The following is a 13,456-nucleotide window of genomic DNA, read 5'->3' as shown; positions in this document are numbered from 1 at the left end:
TCGGCAAGTTGCAAGGTCATGTTAGTTGGGACAAGATCACCAACTTCAAGCTTGGAGAACACCGAGTGAGGCATTAGACTAACGCTAGCACCCAAATTACACAAGGCATTGCTTATTTCAAGCTCCTTAATAGCACAAGGGATAGAAAAACTACCCGGGTCCTTGAGTTTGGGTGGCATTTGGTTGAGAATGATAGCACTACAATTCTCGGTTGGGTTCACCGTCTCCTTTACGTCGCAATCCCGCTTCCCACTCAAGATTTCCTTGAGAAATCTTGAGTAGGTAGGCATTTGTTTCAATGCTTCCGTAAAGGGGAGGGTGATGTGAAAATTTCGAAGAACATCAAGGAATTTTGAGAATTGCACGTCCAACTTGTGCCTTATGAATCTTTGGGGATAGGGAAGTTTAGGAGTGGGGAGAGGTAGGAGAGTTGCCTCCTTTGGTATAGGAGTTTCACCTACATCATTGATGGGAGGCTCCTCTTCTACCACATCATTGTCACTAGACTCAATGACTCCCCCTTGATCCTTCCCATTAGGCTTAGAAACCTTACTAGCTCGAGGAACATCATCTAAGATTTTCCCACTCCTTGTCACTATGGCATTCATTTGCGTTGGAGTATGACTTTGGGGGTGTGAGACTAGCATGCGCATGATGTTCCCTAAAGGTATTTGCAAGTTGAGCTAGTTGGGTCTCAATCATTTTCAAGTGAGTGTTGGATTGTTTGAATCCATCCTCAAACTCGATATTCTTCTTGGCTTGCGCCCCCACAAACGACTCCATGAGAGCCTCAAGATTAGACTTGAGAGGCGGGAGTGGTGGAGGTGCAGCGCCATAACCACTAAGGTTTGCTTGATATTGGTTGCCAAAGGTCCTCGGCCCATTGAATCCGGGAGGTGGCAATTGAGATGCACCATAAGGAACTCCCGAGTTCAAAGGATAACCCCCACTTGAGGCACAATAGTTATAACCCCCTCCACCTTGATGGTTGGGATTATAACCCCCTTGGTTGTATTGGCCTTGATTTCCAAAACCTTGAGCTTGACCATAGGGCGCTTGGCTTTGATAGCCTTGTTCTCTATAGCCACCTCGATTTTGGCTATCATACCCACTTCCTTGGCCATAGCCTTGGTGGGAACCATACATGGAGGGCCCTCTAGGTTGCCTAGCAAAATTAGGATTGTTAGGGTTATCATTCCTAGACCTCTCATTGATGGCATTAGCATACTCTACATCAAACTCTCCTTCATACGAAGGGCCTTAATCCACAAATGACAAGTTATGAACTAAGGGGCATGCATCGGGGGAATGACTATAGTCTTGGCAATTTTCACAAAAGAATGTGCCCGGAGGCATTGAGCCATAAGAACCAACCTTGCCCTTCCCCTTAGAGAGAAGAGTGGCCAAGGGAGGAGGGATTGTAGACGGTGATGGCGGTTGGCTCAAAGCTCTCCCCGCGAATGGTGTGTTTTCAAGCTTCTCCAAGCGCGAGGTACGCTTCTCTATCATCCATGCTTGCTCTATGGCGTACACCGAACCCTTACCATCTTCACTCCTACCTTTCCCATCATAATCCCTTGTGCCTACATGCCAAGATTGGTAGTTTTGAACTACATCCTGAATGATATCCTCTATTTGATCCTCAGTTTTATTCATAATGGGGCCTCCCGCGCCCGCATCAAGACTTGTCTTCGGACTTGGACTCAACCCCAAGTAAAATGTTTGGAGCAACAACCATTTAGGAAACCCATGGTGTGGGCATTTCCTTTAGTACTCTTTAAAGCGATCCCAAGCTTCGAAGAGTGACTCATCTCGCCTTTGCTCAAAGGATTGGATCTTGTGGCGAATTTCCGCCGTCATCCCATGCGAGTAAAACTTGTGCAAGAATGCACTAGTCACCTCGTTCCAAGTGCGGAGTGAGTTGGGCTTGACCTCCTTGTCAAGCCAATCACTCGCCCTCCCAAGGAGAGAGAACCGAAACAATGTCAACCTCACGTAGTCCAATGTAACACCATTATGCTTTATGGTGTCACAATAGTACTCGAATTGCTTGAGATGCTCATGAGGTGATTCGTTACTCTTCCCGCAAAAGGGGTGGCTTTGCACCAAATTAATCAAGGCGGGCTTGATTTCGAAGTTGTTAGCACTTGTTGTGGGTGCTTGGATACCGCATGTAGCTGCAAACGCGCCCGGTACTCCCAAGTTCTTAACCGGGAGCGCCATAGTCTCAAAATCCTGCTCACTCTCTTCTTGCTCCGTGTCAACACTCAAAGCTTCAAACCGATTATGACTTGATGAGCTAGTTCGAGCACGCCTAAGTCTCCTTAGAGTCCTTTCCAATTCAAGGTCAAGAGGATGGAGGATCCTTTGACGAGCACGTCCCCTATCAAGCATAAACACTCAAGAAAAACCGTGACCAATGCCAAGGAAAAAGAAAGCTAAGCGAAATTGCAATGTTTTTGTATTTTCTAATGATGAACTAGTCTCAACTAAAACTCAAAAACAACAACCGTTCCCCGGCAACGGCGCCATTTTGATAGGTGTATTTTCCGTCGTTGATAGAAAACAACCTATGCAAACAATATTTATAAAACCACTCAACTACCGGCTAGCGGTAAGCAAAGGGATCGTCCCAAAGAAACGGTGGTTAATGAGTTTGAAAAGTCAATCTAGTTCGAACAAGGATTTCGTTTTGAATTGTCACTTTTAAGAATCTAAAAACGAAGAATTATGCTAAATTGAATTAAGAAAGGGAAACGTTAGGGAGTCGGGGATAGGCTAGGGAAACCGAGGGAAATGAATTCAACTATTTAGCAATGGTGATCATGCAACGAAATGGTGATTAGGCAAATGGCATCTAAAGACGAACCCGCCACCTCTCGGATAGGGAACGCTAAGCGTCTAACCCACGGAAGAGCTTTCGCCTAATCCTAGATTAAACTAACTAGCATATAATAGGCACCGCCATTTGATCACACAAGATAGGCCCACAATCTCTTGCCAAATCTATCCTATGGTTCCACGTGACTCTAATCGAATAGCATTTGCAACTACCACTCAACTAGCATGGATATCCTATCATCAAATCATATTTAATCACATGAATCAACCAACAATCAATCAACAATTTCCCCTAATTAAGCCCCTAGATTCTCCCCTTACCCTAACCTAATTCTACTCACTAGTCATTCTAGAAATCAAGCAATCCATTAAGAATAAGCTAGCAAGCATGATAATGATGGAGTAGGAGAAGAGAATTAAGAGTTCAATTGCACAATCAAATCACAAATTGAAAATCAAAGTAACTTCAATCAATGAAATCAAGAATTCAAGAAATTAAGGAATTGAAGAACAATCAACAACAAAGCAAGAGCAAGAATTAAGAAACTGATAATTAAATTGCAAAATTGAAGAAGAGTTAAGAAGGATTACAAATTGAAGCTTGAATGGAGGAGAGTTTCTCTCTCTAGAATTGCTGAAAATCTACTTTTAGAATCTCCAATTATCAACTAAAATTCTACACTTAACAAAATAATCGAAAAATCTATTTATAAGTTTCCCCAAATAGAAGCCAAAATTCGAATAAGAGCAGCCCGCGCAACCATTCGGTCGCACAGACCTTTTGTGCGACCGAACGTAAAAGAGTCATTCGAGCACATGCTGGGTCCTGTGCGAGCGAAGGCAGCGAAGAACATTTCCTTCGTCATGTGCGACCGAACGAAGAACCCTGTTTGGTCGAATGGGGTTTCTTTGGCTCATAATTCCTCTGCAGCACGATTCTCTCGAACGAAATGCCTTGTGTGGGCGCACAACTCCTGTGTGGTCGAACAACAGAGCACGTTCGATCGCACAAAACCTGTGCTGTCGAATTACCAGGGTTGTGCGGTCGTTTTATAATCTTGGGACATTCTGTCTCAGAATTCTATTCTGTGCGACCGAACAACAGAGGGCATTCGATCGCCCAAAACTGGAAATTCCATGAACTCCATTTGCACTACTCCATTCGGGCGTACAAAACACCACTCGACCGCACAAGCCCTGTTTTGGCTCGAATTCACTTGTTTTGCATCATTTTTCATCAAGATCACCTATAAAGCACAAGATGGAACAAAAATTATAAATCTCACACAAAAAGCTATAAAAACTATAAAAAAAAAAGTATAAAAACTAACATAAAATCCTAAGCTAAGAGCGACATAAATGTCGCTCATCAGCACCCAGTATGGAAAAGCTGCACTTCTGTATGGATTACAACAAAGGAATAATGGAGTTGGTGAAAAGATGAAGGATGTTAGTAACCAGAATCAGGGTGGTGGCCAACAGAATCAAGGGAATTTTAAGAAGAATAAAGGGAACAATCACTTTCAGTTCAAGGGGAACAATGGTGGAAACAGGAACAACTTCCACAACAACAATGGTAACAGGAATCAGTCTGCAGGGAATGGAACGAGAGTGTATAAGTGCAGACGTTGCCATAATAATCACCTCGGAAAGGATTGTGATGGGAACCCAGTCATTTGTAGGTTCTGTGAGAAATAAGGCCATAGAGAATTTCAGTGTTGGGCTAACAATGGGAAACCCAACCATGTCAACCGCCAGAACAACAACCGGAATAACCATAACCGGAATGGAGGGAACAATGGAAATAATGGTGCGAACCAAAGAATTTACCAGAATGGTAACAACAGCAACAATGGCCAAAGCAATGGAAAGTCTGGGGGAAACTATCAGCAGAATTGGAATCGAAACACCAATGGAAATGCCAACGGAGGTGGCTATAACAAAGAAATTGCCCAAGGAAAGATGATTGTGATCACTAGGCAGGAAGCTGAAACCTCGTCCGACGTCATAGCCGGTACTTTTTCTATTAACTCCACTTTAGTTAAAGTACTATTTAATTCTGGTTCAACTTATTCGTTTATATCAAAGGGTATCTTAGAGAGGTTAGGTTTGAAAGAACCTGAACCAATCAAAGTACCTATAGTGATACCAACCAGTGAGATAGTGAAGTGTACCCAGATTCATAGAGGCGTGTCTTTGACCATAGCCAACATCGTATTTTTATCTAGCCTAATTGAATTTGAATTAGGATACCTAGACGTGATTTTGGGAATGGATTGGTTGGCAATGTTCAAAGCCAAGATTGATTATGAGAAGCAGAAGATTCACTTGAAGTCTAGCTTAGGCAAGGTAGTATCCTATTGTCGTTTTGGGAAGCCTAGAAGTGTAGAAATCATCACGGCACTGGAACTTGTGAATTTAGTCAATAAAGGTAACCCTGTTTTCTTATGCAATGTGAGAAACCTAGAGCATGTGATGAAGGATCAATCTGCGGATATTGCAGTAGTAAATGAATTCATGGACGTGTTTCCGGAAGAGAACCCGAGAATGCCGCCCAACCGACTTATTGACCAGATTCTCGAACAAGATTTAATAAACGCTCTTTACCGAAGAGTTAATCTCTGGAACCGCACCTATTTCGAAAGCCCCATGTCGAATGGCTCTAGCAGAGATGATGTGTTGAAAGGTCAGCTGGAGGATTTACTGGAGAAAGGTTATATTAGACCAAGTGCATCGCCTTGTGGAGCGCCAGTCTTGTTTGTGAAGAAGAAGGACGGAAGTATGAGACTCTGTATAGACTACATGGAGCTTAATAAAGTCACAATCAATAATAAGTATCATTTGCCTAGGATAGATGATCTGTTTGACCAATTGAAAGGAGCAGGAATCTTTTAAAAGATAAATTTGAGATCAGGTTATCATCAGTTGAGAATCGCGGAGCACGATATACCAAAAACTGCATTCAGGACTAGATACGGTCATTTTGAGTTCACTGATATGCCTTTTGGGTTAACCAATGCACCTACAATCTTTATGGACTTAATGAACCGAGTATTCCATGCATTCATGGACAAGTTTGTAGTGGTTTTCATAGATGATATTTTTGTATATTCAAAGAGTGAAGAAGAACATGCCGAACACTTAAGATCGGTGTTGAGTACGGTAAGAGACAACCAGTTGTACGCCAAATTCTCGAAGTGCGAATTATGGCTGGAAAAGGTTGCATTTTTGGGACATTTATTTTGTGTCTTAGGAAGGAGTTGTAGTGGATCCTGCAAAGATAAAAGTTGTTAGTGAGTGGCCTACACCTAAGAGTGTCACCGATATTCGGAGTTTTCTTGGTTTAGCAGGTTATTATAGACTCTTTGTGCAATACTTTCGTAGAATTGCCAAACCAATGACAACTTTGATGAAAAAGGAAGCAAAGTTTGAGTGGAATGAGCAGTGTGAAGAAGCATTCCAAGCCTTGAAGACGCGATTGACAACCGCGCCGGTGTTAACTATGCCAAATGAAAGTGGTACTTTTGATGTGTATAGTGATGCATCTCAGAATGGCTTAGGGTGCGTTTTGATGCAGAACGGGAAGGTGATTGCGTACGCATCGAGACAGTTGAAACCGTATGAATCCAATTACCCTACCCATAATTTAGAGCTAGCTGCCATAGTGTTTGCATTAAAGATATGGAGACACTATCTGTATGGTGTGAAATGTAAGATATTCACGGATCATAAGAGTTTGAAGTACATTTTCACATAGAAAGATCTGAATATGCGCCAAAGAAGGTGGTAAGAATTACTACTACAAAATAGGGAATATAAAGCGTTGAATAGAGAACGGTTAAGTTTGTTAAGCGTTGTCTAGGAGTATAGAGAACGCATTTCTTTCCTAACAGTTGTGTGACAAAAGAATAGAGGACGGTTACCTTACCTAAATGTTTTCAAAAGGTCTTGCGCGCACAAGGTGTACAATAAATTTATTGTACACCAAGATAACTTTAACGCTTTTTTTTTGTAACTTTAACTTAGTTTTGATTAACTTTTATATTCGTAAAAATGAATTTGATAGATAAATATTTTAAAGGGTTAAATGATTAATTTTATACATTATTAGTTATTTTGAAGATATAAGTTTTACTGAAATGAAAAAATTTATCACTGGAAAATAGATAACTTTTACATATATATGCTTAACTTTTAAGCATTTTGCGTTAACTTTTACTCCGGTGTACAATATTTATTGTACACCCATTGTAAATAAGAATTTGTGAAATATTTTATATTCTTTAACATAATAATAATAATAAAATATTAAATTTAAAATACTTAATAAAAATAAAATTGTTCTCAATATAACAGTTTTGTATTCTTTACAAAACTATTTTACAATAAAAATAAACCTTAATTTGTGTGCAGAATGAATCCATGAATTCATAGAACTTATTTAGGCGCCCAATTCAGAAACCACCTTACATCTTCGGGCATGCTGGGTGTAATGGGTTATGGGGGTAATAAAAGTCAAACTACCTTAATAAAACGCCAATGAAGGTGAATTGAGGTGGTTGCAAGGAGGATGGTGTGGTGGTATTGTGATGAGAAGTTGTGGTAGTGGTGGTGTTGTGAGGAGAAGGGAGGAAGGGAGGGAGTTATTACCCCCAAATGAGGGTAATAATCACCCTAGTGGGAGGTGGGTAACTATTCCCTCCATAATAAGGGTATTTGTTCCCCCTTTTCTTTTATTTTCTTCTTTCCAACACTAGCTTATTTTCTTTGCCACCACTTCATCCTCTCATCATCACCTTCAATTACCTTATATTTTTTAGTTTGACTTTTATTACCCCCTTAATGTGTTACCCTCAATCCAAGCATGCCCTGATATGAAAAAGGTTTGCTTGCCCTGCAATTCTCGGCTAGATCTGTAATGCAAGCTTATGGCGTTGTGCCTTTAATTGAGACAGTTTGAAAATTATACTTCTTTTACATGCCTATAATGTGTTTGTTGGATCAGAATTGTGTCCCCAAGGTAGCATACAAGGAAGTAGTAGTTTTCAGTGTCACCTTTTTCATAAAGAAACTATGTTACAATGTAGCTAGTCTTAGTTGAGAAGTCTGGTGCAGAAGATGGGCTCTCATCGGTGGAGATTATGTTCTATAACAGCTTTTTATCAAATTTACTTCTTCTGTTTCTCATTGTAGAAACAAAAGAGTTTCCTGATTCATTATCTTTGTTGTTTGCCAAGGTAAGATGTTAATCTCGTCCTTGTGTTTGAAATCATGTTGTTTTAAAAGAACCAGGTCAGTATCATGACATCTTCATGTATTGGGAACTGAATGCTCTTTTCAAATTCAAGAACCAGATCAGTATCAAAACGAGTAAAATTTAGGTAGACAATGACTATTGAGTTTTATATTAGCTATATACAATAAATTACTGAGAGCTAGGCACATTGTGACAATCAATTCCAGACGGAGTGAGTATTATTCTATTTGTCTTCTTCATGCTTGTATTTCGTTAGTTTAACCCGTAGATGATGGCTGGTATTGTACATGTGGGCTCTGCAGATTATAATGTTCACTACTTTGACCTGAGAAACATTAGCTAGCCTGTTCATGTCTTCTCTGGTCAAAGAAAAGTTGTTTCATATGTTCATTTCTTGTCTGCCAACGAGCTAGCTTCTGCATCAACTGATAGCATTTGCGCTTATGGGGTGTCGAGGAAAATAAGCCAGTAATGGGTGTCAAGGAAAACAAAAATATCTCTATTTTGTGCTAACTAGTTACTCATGGGGAAATTAGAACTTAATAGGCAGCCATTTGAAGGATTGAAGTGAAATGGTTTCTCTTCAACTTTAATATCTAAATGATATGGCTGAAAGTGGGGCTTATGCGTTATGCATGCCTTAGTAATTTCAGAAGAGTGGTGTGTTTTTCTAATTAAATATGGCTGAAAGTGGTCTTAATCATTTATTCATTGGAAACATGACGTTCATTTTTGCCAAAAAAATACTCTATCAACTACACTCATTTGCTTCTTTCCAATGTGTTGCAGATACAGGTGTATAGAGGTCATACGAACGAAAAGTATTTTGTAGGCCTCACAACTAACATCGAATACATTTCTTGTGGCAGCAAAACAAATGAGGTATTTTTTTATCACAAGGTAATTCGAATTACCCCTAAAAAAGCCGTTATATCTTTAGCCATTTTGTGGCCAATTCAATTTTGCTCTTACTTGTAGGCTATCTCGAAGCCCGTTGCTCGGTACAAGTTCAATGCATCAGAAATGCATGATGCTAACGAGGATCAGGATCGCACTTCATTAGTGCAGTTTGTTGGAAGAGTGGCAGCCTAGTGATTATGGCTGCTAAAAGTCAAGGAAACGTCAAACTATTTTCTCTAGCTGCCTAAGATTAGTGACTAATTTGACTAGTAACGTTGAACAACTCTCTTCGGAAAATTTGCAACAAACGAAGAAGATTGAAGAAACAAAAGTAGTCCTAGTTGAAACAACAACAAAGCTCAATGACACAGAAAAAAAGCTTGATGCAACAAGACAACTTAACAAGAAGATTCCAAGTCCAGCTTTACGGCTCGTTTGGTATAAGAGGAGATAGGAATAAGAATATAAATTGGGATAGGAATACGGAATTTCTCATAGGGAGTTCATCAATTTTAGCACTATCCCATATTTGGCATGGTGGTGGATATATATTAGGGATGAAACAACAAACTTACTATCATCTTTCCTTTTCAAGTCCCCATTTCTGTGATTACACATACAATACCCATCTTCTTCAAATTTTCCTCTATATTCAACTCTCTATCTTCAGATCCTCATTCCTCTCTATATTTTTTAGTAAATATCATTGTTGAACCTTTGTTCTCCATTTCCATGTAATTATTCTTCTCCTATAACATTCTACATCCCTTGGATTTGATTATTTTTTTAAACAAAAAAGAATTACACTAACTTACAAATTGTAGATTTTCCAAATTTCACACAGTGAACAATGTAGAGTTTGATGATTGGAATGAGGAGAAAATATGATTGGAATGAATGGATGATGATGTTGTATAAAGAAAAGATGAGATGGAAAAATATGGTCACAATAGCAATATATAAAAAAAGGGGCGTAGTTTTCCTAATCGATAAAAATGGAATTTGGAATGGGGAAGCCATTCTTATAATTGTTGGGTTGTCATTTCATATTTTAATGAGAAATCTCCATCTTTGTACCTACCCTCATTAGGTACAAGATTGGAGGGATAAGAGCTTCTTTTATCCATATCTCTATCCTTACAAATACATCAACTCCATCTAAACACACATGGGATTAGGAAAAGGTGTGATAACTAATCCTTATCCCTACTCAATATCATTCTAAACAAACGAGCTCTTAGTTTCAGATCATGACTAGGATGGGGTTGTCCTAATACAAAGATGTTTCTAACGATCTAAAACATAATTTTTCCAGAAATAAAAATTATCTAATTTTTTTCTTTGAAACACAAGTAAATGCTATTTTAGAGTAACTCCAATGATAAATTAATTGTCAAATTAGTTTGTTAGGTTACATAAGATTTTAAGCTAATTAACTTTCTAGCTATTTTGTATTCCAACGCCAAACTAATTTACTAAACTAGATTAATATTTAAATGGGTCCAATTTTACAATTAACCATATAATTTTAATTATTACTTATATCTCTATTGGACCACTTTTTTCAAGCAAATTAGGTTGGGCAAGTTAATTTTTTAAAATCACTCCAATGGTTAAACTAGCAGCTTGAAAGTTTTACAAATTACAAGCAACTCCCTAACTACAACCATTAGAGTTGCTATATCATCTCCAAAAGCAAGTGAATTTACGACAAATTATTTGTGTTGCAACTATTTTTTTAATTTATAAAAATATATTATTAGATTGTATTTTTAAAATTTTAATTTATAAGATAAAAGGAAATTTGGATTTACTATACTACAAAAATAATTATATTTCCTTCATTTTTATAGACTATATTATTTAAATATGTTCATAGAAAAAACAATTTGATGATTCTTCGCCTATTTGGCAAATTTGTGGTACCATTGGAAGAGATACATAAGATTGTGATACAATTTATTTGTCACAACTTGCAACCTTTATCATCACATCTCACAAAATCTCAATTAAAACAACTTTTTTTTTGCTAGGCAAGAAAGGATAATATTAATGCACAAACAAATTACAACCTAAGCTTCACTCAAAGGGAAACGAACCAACTAGGTTGGACCCTAACACCAAAGAGCAAGCCAAACACAACTAAAACAAACTCAAAGAGCCATAAACCAGTCACTATCCTCCCTGCTAACCTTTTTAGACATAACTACCAAAATTCTATCTCTAACAATATGTTTAATACTCTTTATAGTATTCTGAACTGTAGGGTTACAACTATCCTAGAAGCTACCATTCCTGCACTTCCAGACAAAGTACACTGCTGCTGCCAATCCTGCATACGTACCACACATGCTTCTTGAATTTAGACTGCCTACTATGGCCAATCCCTCTAGCGAGTTGTTGCAGATCAAGAGAAATAATAGATAAACCTAACTAAGTTTTAATACCTTGAAGGCACTGACATCTATAAGGACAAGAGAAGAAGAGATGTTTATGATCTTCAACCTGCTTCCCACACAGTAGACATAAATGAGACACACTTATACCAATTTTGGCAAGTCTTGCTATTGTTTGAAGCCTAGCTTGAATCGCCATCCAACAAATGAATGTATGTATAGGAATATTTAACCTATTCCAGACTAATCTGTCCCAAACAACCCGAGGTTTAAAACCAACAAGCTTCTCATACACTTCTTTAACTGAATAATGAGGCATGGAACTGAAGTCAACTTGAGTATAAACCTGCTTCAAACTCTCTTTAGTTGCACAAACTTTCCTCCAATACCAGATAGCAGATGCATTTGGCTGATAATCCCACCATACCCCATCCTTGACATACACAGAATTGACCCATTTTATCCAAACATTATCTTGTTTGGAAGCAATAGCCCATACATATTTTCCCATCATTGCTGTATTCCACTTAATGATGTCCCTAAACCCAAGGCCACCCTCTCTCTTGTCACAACAACAGTTCTCCTAGGATATGTTGCTAGGCTTAGAACTATAAGCCTTACCACTCCAAAGAAAGGATATGCAGACTTTATTAATTTCATGGAGCACTTTCCTATGGAGCACATAAACTTGAGCCCAATACATATGCAACCCAAGATGAACTGAATTGATCAGCTGCATTCTAGCTGTATAAGACAAGCTTCTGGAACTCTAGAGTTTGATTCTTGCAACCATTTTATCCACCAACATATCACATTGAGCAACTGTAATTTTTTTGGAGCAAATAGGGACTCCCAAATAATTAAATGGTAGAGTACCCTAGTGAAACCAGATGCCAATTCCACCCTTCTCACATCATTTTCAGACATGCCATATCAATAGATAGATGATTTCTGTCTACTGTCAAGAAGACGAGATGTGTCGAAAAGAGCTTAAAATTAAAGCTTGCAGCAACAGATACACAGCGGGATACTCACCTTTACAACAGAGAATCAAGTCATCTGCAAAACATAAGTGTGCGAGCTTAAAATCTTAGCACCTTGGGTGAAACTGAAACAGGGGCAACTCACTCATATTATGAAGAATTCTGGACAATTACTCCATTCAAATTACAAAAAGAAGAGGGGAAATGGGATCTCCTTGCCTCAGTCCTCTTTGAGACTTAAAAAACCCCTGCATAGACCCATTAATCATCAAAGAAAACATGGGTGTTATAACACATTCCATCACCATGTGCACAAACCCATCAGGGAACCCTAAATGTTCCAACATTTCTTGTAGAAAAGTCCAATCCACAGTTCATAAGCCTTTTGCAAGTCTATTTTCATTAAACAACTAGGCTTAGCATATTTTCTACCATAGTGTTTCACCAAATCCTGCACCACCATAATGTTGTGAACTATATATCTACCATGCACAAACCCTCCCTGATTCTCCAGAATTAAAGCAGGCAACACTTGTTTGAGTCTCCCACATAGCACTTTGGTAATACACTTATAGAGAGTATTACAATAAGAGATAGGATGAAAATCACTCACATTATAGGGACACTTAGTCTTAGGAATAAGAGTAATCACTGTGTGATTGAGCTCTTTTAGTAATTTCCCATGCTGCTGAACGTCTAAGACAATAAAGACCAACTCATCACCTACTATATTCCAAGCATCCTTAAAGAAAAAAGAACCTAACCTATCAGGACCTGGGGCATTAACACCAGGGATTGAAAACAAAGCTTTCTTCACCTCAGCAGCGGTATATGGAGCAATGAGGATTGCTTTATGATGGTCATTAATACAAGGGCCTGAATGAACAATATGACTGAGCACTGTACTTCTATTAGGGTGTGTTGAACCCAATAAAGTAGTGTAAAACTCAAGAAAAGCATGAGACACATTAGCAGACTTATCCTTCCAAATCCCATGCATATCATGAATACTATCGATTTGATTCTGAGAGTTCCTCTGTCTAATACCTTGATGAAAAAGAGCAGTATTTTCATCTCCA

The 13,456-nt window shown here is 38.6% G+C and overlaps 1 pseudogene; it reads left to right on the top strand.

Moving 5' to 3' along the window:
* Positions 1-1,744: 1,744 nt before the first annotated feature.
* LOC130464687 (uncharacterized) lies at positions 1,745-1,845 on the top strand (annotated as a pseudogene).
* The last annotated feature ends 11,611 nt before the right edge of the window (positions 1,846-13,456 follow it).

Source organism: Spinacia oleracea, chromosome 6 (assembly GCF_020520425.1).
Source record: "Spinacia oleracea cultivar Varoflay chromosome 6, BTI_SOV_V1, whole genome shotgun sequence".
NCBI classification, from domain to species: Eukaryota; Viridiplantae; Streptophyta; class Magnoliopsida; order Caryophyllales; family Amaranthaceae; genus Spinacia; species Spinacia oleracea.
This window is presented reverse-complemented; position numbering and strand designations above follow the sequence as displayed.